Below are 9351 nucleotides of genomic sequence, written 5' to 3'. Positions count from 1 at the left end.
GTGCATTGGTTTAATCACTTTGGCCAGTTATGATAACTGCCATGTATGTACAGTTGAAGTCGGAAGTTTACATACACCTTAGTCAAATACATTTAAACTCAGTTTTTCACAATTCCTGACATTTAATCCTAGTAAAAATTCCCCGTCTTAGGTCAGTTAGGATCACCACTTTATTTTAAGAATGTCAGAGTAATAGTAGAAAGAATTATATATTTCAGCTTTTATTTCTTTCATCACATTCCCAGAGGGTCATAAGTGTACATACATTAAATTAGTATTTGGTAGCATTGCCTTTAAATTGTTTAACTTGGGTCAAATGTTTTCGGGTAGCCTTCTACAAACTTCCCACAATAAATTTGGTGAATTTTGGCCCATTCCTCCTGACAGAGTTGGAGTAACTGAGTCAGGTTTGGAGGCCTCCTTGCTCACACACGCTTTTTCAGTCCTGCCCACACATTTTCTATGGGATTAAGGTCAGGGCTTTGTGATGGCCACTCCAATACCTTGCCTTTGTTGTCCTTAAGCCATTTTGCCACAACTTTGGAAGTATGCTTGGGGTCATTGTCCATTTGGAAGACCCATTTGCGACCAAGCTTTCACTTCCTGACTGATGTCTTGAGATGTTGCTTCAATATAGCCCATGATGCCATCTATTTTGTGAAGTGCACCAGACCCTCCTGCAGCAAAGGACCCCCACAACATGATGCTGCCACCCCCGTGCTTCACGGTTGGGAGGGTGTTCTTCAGCTTGCAAGCTTCCCCCTTTTTCCTCCAAACATAACGATGGTCATAATGGCCAGGCAGTTCTATTTTTGTTTCAGACCAGAGGACAAAAAGTACGATCTTTGTCCCCATGTGCAGTTGCAAACCGTAGTCTGGCTTTTTTATGCCGGTTTTAGAGCAGTGGCTTCTTCCTTGCTGAGCGGCCTTTCAGGTTATGTCGATATAGGACTCGTTTTACTGTGGATATAGATATTTTTGTACCTGTTTCCTCCAGCATCTTCACAAGGTCCTTTGCTGTTGTTCTGGGGTTGATTTGCGCTTTTCCCACCAAGGTACATTCATCTCTAGGAGACAGAAGGCGTCTCCTTCCTGAGTGGTATGATGGTTGCGTGGTCCCATGGTGTTTATACTTGCGTACTATTGTTTGTACAGATGAACGTGGTACCTTCAGGTGTTTGGAAATTGCTTCTAAGGATGAACCAGACTTGTGGAGGTCTACAATTTTTTTCTGAGGTCTTGGCTGATTTCTTTTGATTTTCCCATGATGTCAAGCAAAGAAGTACTGGGTTTGAAGGTAGGCCTTGAAATACATCCACATGTACACCTCCAATTGACTCAAATGATGTCAATTAGCCTATCAGAAGCTTCTAAAGCCATGACATAATTTTCTGGAATTTTCCAAGCTGTTTAAAGGCACAGTCAACTTAGTGTATGTAAACTTCTGACCCACTGGAATTGTGATACAGTGAATTATAAGTGAAATAATCTGTCTGTAAACAATTGTTGGAAAAAGTACTTGGGTCATGCACAAAGTAGATGTCCTAACCGACTAGCCAAAACTATAGTTTGTTAACAAGAAATGTGTGGAGTGGTTGAAAAACGAGTTTTAATGACTCCAACCTAAGTGTATGTAAACTTCCAACTTCAACTGTATATGTACTTACCTAGAGTGCCTGAGGGTGGGGCTGTTACTAATTACTACATAAAATCAAATAAAATGTTATTTGTCAGATGCGCTGAATTCACCTTAACGTGAAATGCTTACTTGTGATCATCTGTACTTGTACTTGACCCATGACATGTGGTTCTTCTACCGCATCCCTGCTTCAGTGTGCTGTATGCCACATGGTGTCATACGTGGAAAAGTAGTAAAAAAGGAAAGTTCCACCAACTACTCTAAGCCTAGCGTGGAAATGTAGCCAGATATTAAACATTTATATCATTGCCAGTTGCATTTCATAGAAATCAGAAAAAGTGAAATGTGCCACATTATGGCACATTGCCAGAGATGATGCAATCAAGAGGTATTGAACACATTTGATTTTGAAGACTTGGATGTCATAAAAGAGCTTTTCCGAACCTACTGTGAGCCAAGAAAAAAATCTGACATACATGAGGCGTCTCTTTTTTTAAGAGAGTGCAAGGTCAAACAGAGTCAATTGATGCTTATGTGGTGGATCTAAAAAATAAAGCAGATGACTGAGTTTTAACAGTGTACCGAGTCGCTAGGCAGGTTTCCATTGACCCAGGTTTATTCGACAAAAGCAATGTTGCAAAAATAACTTGTGTGCAACATGTGTAATGGAGACGGAAGATATTGGACTTTTCTAAAGACCGACAGCATTTGTATCAATTTGACAGAGGTGGATTTTTCTTCTGTCTATAACTTTCTTTATTGTGACAAACGATGATGGAAACGTGTTTTTCAAAGAAATTATGATTGCCTAATAATTTCTAAGATACGCAGGGCATGTGATGTTACCGTGTAAGTATAAAGCTCCACTCCACAATTCATTATAAACACCGAAAAGTCTTTCAAAATCAATTTTTTTAAAACAGTGAATATAGCGTTTCTTTGCAGGACAATATTCCTGACTTTCAAGAATGGCTGAATTGCTTCGTCATGTTTTTCTATTTCACCATACAATTATCTACAGGATTGCAAGTTTCACCATGGCACCGATCGTAGCGATAAATTGGCACATGATAATTATTAGAATATGGCAAATACTAGTCAATTATTGCATTCTATTCATGCTGGCTTTCGCGGACTACCTGATACATGACACAGATAGGTGGGAGGGCATACAGGCGTCTTCAATTTATTAATGCGTAATTTGCCTTAATGGGTAATCAAAACATTTTTATTTGATACTGTAGGTTTTTACTAAAACGTTTGCTTTGATGGTGTGACGCCATTACGTCCAGCTGTTTTCGTCGACGCAAGCTAATTATGATGGGCATTCCGGCTCTTTTCAGTGCGGCTCAGCTATTAGTGGGTTGTGTCATACTTACCAGTGTTCGCGGGGTCATGCCAATCAACCTGCTATCTGCCAATCACGGGAATGCCTGGAATGTTCTGATACCGGGCAGCCTGGTGGTTGGCGGAGTGGTGTGAAGGGGGGTTGGGCAGGGGGATGGAGCATTGGAAGTTAAGACCGGGTTTAGCCATTGTTCTCTCTCTTACGTCTGGGCTTCACAAGAGAAGGTCACGGTTGGTTTGTAGTGTACCTTTCATTTATTTGGCGTGGGCTACAGCCAAACAGTAGCCTGTGTTAAGTTGGGTTAATAAACCGTCCATTCGTTAACTCCATCCTCTGTCTGGACAATTGTTCCTTCATGATCTAGTCAGGTCATTACATTGGTGTCAGAAGTAAAAACGTGTATAAAAGTTAGCCAGCTAGCTGACTTCGGTGGCTAGCTAACGTAGGTGAGAACGGGCTTGAAAATGCCTCAAGGGAAGTCAAAAGTGAAGGTGGAGGTAGGGGACGATTATGGCCAAGGAGGTGCATGTGCATGGACGTCAGAGGATCTGGCTGAGGAGATCGCCAGGGCGTCGGATCCCAGAGGCCGCTTGAGGGAGGACGTTAGAGTGATGGTGGCTGAAGCGGGCATGCGTGCTTCGTCTAATGTGCTTCGCGCGGATTCTGGTGGGCGGACCGAAGGGGTGACGTCGACGCGGCGGGACGAGGAATCTGGGGCTCAGGATGTAAACAAACATGGCGGCGCCCAGCCCCCGGCTGCGTCCGTATCCGTTAAGAACCCAAAGTATTCCGGTAAGGCGGATTGGGAAGCTTTTCATGCTCAGTTTGAACTGTTAGCTCATTTTAGGGGGTGGTCGAATGAAGATAGGGCACTGCAGTTGGCTTTATGCCTGACAGATGATGCTCTGGCCTGTTTGATATTGATTAGCCCCGAGGACAGACGCGACTATGGTGCCTTAGTGGGAGCACTGAGGAGGCGCTATGGACAGTGTGTACAGCCCGGGCTGCTGCGCTCCGAACTGAGTAATAGACGCAGGCAGCCTGGAGAGCCTCTACGGGTGCTAGCTAATGACATTGAGAGCCTCTCTCGGCGGGCATATGCTCACATGCCCCCCTACGTGCAGAGCGAGCTAGCACGGGACCAGTTCATACAGGCGCTTTCTCCTACGGAGCTGCGCATACAGACCCAGCTGGCTCATCCTGAGTCATTGCAGATAGCCTTGGAGATGGCTTTGGAGAGGGAGCTGGTGTGGGCTGGGGCTTCAGCTGGGTCTTTGGCGGGGGCGCAGGGAGGCAGACCCTCTGGGAGAGCTGGGGGGCAGAGCAGCCCAGAGCCGGAAAAGCCTGCATGCGTGGCTGATATGACAACTCATTCGTGCTGTGTCGCTACAGGTGGAACGAAACACACGCCGTGGTCCCCGGGTCTGCTGGGGTTGTGGCCAGACAGGCCATCTGCGCCGAGATTGCCCCAAGTTCCCCGGAGCTCAGGGAAACGGCTCGGGGTCCGCATTGACCGGGTAGTGCGGACCCCTGGCTTTCTATCCCAACCACCACCATCTTCTTCAGGAGGAGCCCACCGGCCCAGACGGGGAAGCAAGGCTCCACTTCCCCCAGAAGCAGACGTGGGCAAGCGGACGGAGCCTGTTGTTGTGGTGGGCCGGACCTGTGTTGGGGACTTTTGTCATGTCCCTGTCACTGTGGAGGGGGTGCCCTGCTCTGCCCTGGTGGACACTGGGTCCACAGTAACCCTGGTGAGGCCAGATATTGTACCAGGTTGGATTCAGTGTGAGCCCACAACTGTGCAGTTCCGCACAGTCACAGGTGAGCTGACACCCATGAAAGGGAAGGGAATAATGACAGTAGGGGGCAGGACTGTGCGTCATCCCGTGTGGGTGGCGGCTGTGCAGGACCCTTGTATCCTGGGGTTGGACTTTCTTAGGAGCACAGGCTGCCAGTTAGACCTATATGGGGGCACACTGAGCTTCCAGGGAGGGCCTGCAGTCACCATGGCCCCCCCTAATATCACATACACTCAACCCAACAAACCCTTTCCTCCAACAGTTAAAGCAGCAGAGACTCATGGCTGCCCCCTCTCCCCCACATCTGTTTGTGACTTTTCCTCAGCCCCCCTGTCACCTACGGCTGTGTGTTACATCCCCCCAGCTACCCCCACGACACAGCCCTCCGTGAGCCCGGGCCGCACCCCCCCAGCCTAGCTACCCCAGATGGGAGAGGAGAGGACACTGTCTGCAGTGAGGGAGATATGGGGGAGGAACTGTGTTGGTCTTGACCCCGAGCAGCAGGAACGGTTGTGGCAGTTGCTGTTTGAATTCAGAGACAGCTTTGCGCTGAGTGAGGAAGAGGTGGGTCAGACTCATCTGGTGCAGCATGAGATCGACACAGTTGATGCTCGACCCATCAAGACGCGTCCCCGCTGTATCCCGCTGGCACGCCAGGAGGCGGCAGACAAGGCTGTGTTGGAGATGCAGCGGGCAGACTTCATCGAGCCCTCAGACAGCCCCTGGGCGGCGCCGGTTGTCATGGTTCCTAAGAAGGGGGGCAAGCTGAGGTTCTGTGCGGACTACAGGCGGCTGAATGAGGTAACCAGGAAGGACTCATACCCCATACCACGTATCGATGAGTCGCTGGACCTGGTTAGGGGGTCCTCCTGGTTCTCCTCACTAGACCTCCGCAGTGGCTACTGGCAAGTGCCCCTCTCCCCAGAGGCCAGAGCCAAAACTGCGTTCTCCACTAACAGGACACTGGCAGTTCAAGGTCCTGTGCTTCGGCCTGTGCAACGCTCCAGCTACTTTTGAGCGTTTGATGGACAGGCTGCTGGATGGCATTCCCCGACAGCAGTGTCTGGTATACCTCAATGACATCCTGGCCCATGGCAGCTCCTTCCAGTCAGCCCTGGTGGCGCTACGGAGTGTGCTGGAGCGGGTGGCTGCCGCAGGTCTGAAGCTCCACCCCGAGAAGTGCCACTTCATGAGGAGAGAGGTGTCCTTCCTGGGCCACCGAGTGGGGAAGGAGGGGATCAGCACCATGGAGGACAAGGTGGGGGCTGTCCGAGACTGGCCCACCCCCACCGACCAGCATCAGCTGAAGAGCTTCCTGGGCCTGGCCTCGTACTACAGGAGGTTTGTACGGGGCTTCTCAAGCGTCGCTGCTCCCCTGAACCGCCTGCTGCCGAAGGACAAGGCCTTCACTTGGACAGGGGAGCGTGAGGAGGCCTTCAACACCCTCAAATGTGCACTGATCGAGGCCCCTGTGCTCGCCCCCCCTGACCTCACCTTGCCCTTTATCCTGGACACAGACGCGAGCAATGTGAGCATGGGTGGGGTGCTGGCCCAGGTGGGGCCAGAGGGGGAGAGAGTGGTGGCGTACTTCAGCAGAACATTTAACAAACATGAGCGCCGCTACTGTGTCACCCGACGGGAGCTCCTGGCTGTTGTGGCTTCCATCAAACACTTCAAGTACTACCTGGGTGGCCTGCCCTTTACTGTGAGGACTGACCACTCTGCTCTCCAGTGGCTCATGTCGTTCAGAGAACCAGAGGGGCAGGTGGCACGCTGGTTGGAGGAGCTTCAGCCGTATGACTTCACAGTGTTGCACAGGGCAGGGGCACGCCACTCCAATGCCTACGCCATGTCCCGTCGGCCCTGTACTGCAGATGGCTGCCGCCACTGTGAACGGAGAGAGGGACGGGAGAGAGCGCTGATTGCAGAGGAGGGGGTCTGTGCCACAGTGTGTCCGGTGAGCGGCCCTGTCTGCTGTGAGCTGCAGACTGTCGACGTGGCTGAATGGGGGCAGCAGCAGGGACGGGACACAGACCTACAGCCAGTGCTACAGTGGGTAGAGTCACAGGTGAGGCCACCATGGGAAGAGGTGACAGCGCTCTCACTCGCGACCAAAGGGTTGTGGTCAAAGTTTGAGAGACTGCGGCTGGCTGATGGTGTGCTACAGCGGGCATGGAAGGAGTCAGCTACGGGAGAGGAGAGGTGGCAGGTGGTGGTCCCAAAAGCATTGCGGGAGGCTGTGCTCCGGTGTACTCATGGGGGGGGGGGGGGGGTGGGGACTGGACACTTTGGGGTCACAAAAACACTCCGCCGCCTCCGTCAGGGCTTTTACTGGGGGCAGCACAAGAGGGATGTGGAGGACTTTTGCCGCCGCTGTGACAACTGCACAGCGAGAAAGGGCCCCCCAGGCCGCTCTCATGCTCAGCTCCAACAGTTCCCAGTGGGGGCTCCCATGGAGAGGGTGGGAGTGGATGTAGTTGGGCCGTTCCCCACCACAGACAGTGGAAACCGCTGGGTGCTCACGGCTATGGACTATTTCACAAAATGGCCTGAGGCCTATGCTCTGCCTGACCAGGAGGCAGAGACCATCGTCGACGCCCTGACAGCGGGGATGTTCAGCAGGTTTGGAGCTGCAGAGTCCATCCACAGCGACCAAGGCAGAAACTTTGAGTCCCGTGTGTTCGCCACCATGTGTGAGAGGCTGGGTATGCACAAGACCCGCACTACTCCTCTCCATCCTCAAAGTGATGGCCTTGTGGAGCGCTTCAACAAAACGCTTGGACAGCAGCTGGCCATCGTCTCTGCCAAACACCAGCGTGACTGGGACAAGCACCTGCGTATGGTCCTCATGGCAAGCCGTTCCGCTGTCCAAGACTCCACCTCCTGCACGCCTGCCCTCCTCATGCTGGGGAGAGAGATCCGCACCCCTGCGGAGATGGCGTTTGGTCGGCCCCTGGATAGCCCTCATGTTCCCCCGGGGCCGGAGTATGCCCGGAGACTCCAGGACCGCCTGGAGACAGCCCACAACTTCGCCAGAGAGCAGCTGGTGAATGCAGGTGTGAGGCAGAAGAGGAACTATGACGTGCACACTCGGGGAAGGCACTTTGTGGCTGGGGAGCTGGTCTGGGTCTACAGCCCCTTAAGGAAAAAAGGCAGATGCCCCAAGTTGGACAGTCACTGGGTGGGGCCCTGCAGCGTCCTGGAGAGGGTAGGGGAGGTTGTGTACCGGGTGCAGCTTCCTTCCAGGGGGAGAAAGGTGGCACTGCACCGGGACAGGTTAGCCCCATACAGAGGGGCCGCTTCTCCCCAAACCCCAGGGACCCCCACAATTTCCCTCTCTGGCAATGACATTCTCCAGGCACCCACCCCCAGGTGCCGTCGACAAGGCTCCAGACGGCCCACTCCCCCTGTCTCCCTCCCTGTGTCACCGCGTGGTTCCCCGGAGCCACGGACTGTATTCCCCGTTCCCGCTTCCTTGTCCCCCATATCCCTTCCTTCATCCCCTGGGTCCCAGAGGGGCAGCCCCTTGCCACGGATGGAGCCCCCTGTTTCACATCTGGACACTCTGCGACCATCACGGCCACGCAGGCAAAGGAGACCTCCGGGTCGCTTCAGAGACTTTATTTGTTCCCTTGGGGACGAGGGACTTTGTGGTGGGGGGGCTGTGTAGCGACGGCCAAACAGTAGCCTGTGTTAAGTTGGGTTAATAAACCATCCATTCGTTAACTCCATCCTCTGTCTGGACAATTGTTCCTTCATGATCTAGTCAGGTCATTACAGTATAACTTTTTAATGTAAACTCAGCAAAAAAAGAAATGTCCTCACTGTCACCTGCGTTTATTTTCAGCAAACTTAACATGTGTAAATATTTGTATAAACATAGCAAGATTCAACAACTGAGACATAAACTGAACAAGTTCCACAGACATGTGACTAACACAAATGGAATCAAAATCAAAAGTAACAGTCAGTATCTGGTGTGGCTACCAGCTGCATTAAGTACTGCAGTGCATCTTCTCCTCATGGACTGCACCAGATTTGCCAGTTCTTGCTGTGAGATGTTACCACACTCTTCCACCAAGGCACCTGCAAGTTCCCAGACATTTCTGGGGGGAATGACCCTAGCCCTCACCCTCCGATCCAACAGGTCCCAGACGTGCTCAATGGGATTGAGATCCTCTTTGCTGTCCATGGCAGAACACTGACATTCCTGTCTTGCAGGAAATCCCGCACAGAACAAGCAGTATGGCTGGTGGCATTGTCATACTGGAGGGTCATGTCAGGAAGAGCCTGCAGGAAGGGTACCACATGAGGGAGGAGGATGTCTTCCCTGTAACGCACAGCGTTGAGATTGCCTACAATGACAACAAGCGCAGTCCGATGATTCTGTGACACACCGACCCAGACCATGATGGACCCTCCACGTCCAAATCCATCCCGCTCCAGAGTACAGGCCTCGGTGTAACGCTCATTCCTTCGACGATAAACGCGAATCCGACCATCACCCCTGGTGAGACAAAACCGCGACTCGTCAGTGAAGAGCACTATTGCCAGTCCTGTCTTGT

The sequence above is a fragment of the Salmo trutta genome, chromosome 16 (assembly GCF_901001165.1).
Source record: "Salmo trutta chromosome 16, fSalTru1.1, whole genome shotgun sequence".
NCBI lineage: Eukaryota > Metazoa > Chordata > Actinopteri > Salmoniformes > Salmonidae > Salmo > Salmo trutta.
The sequence above is the reverse complement of the archived record's forward strand: the minus strand, read 5'-3'. Positions refer to the sequence as shown.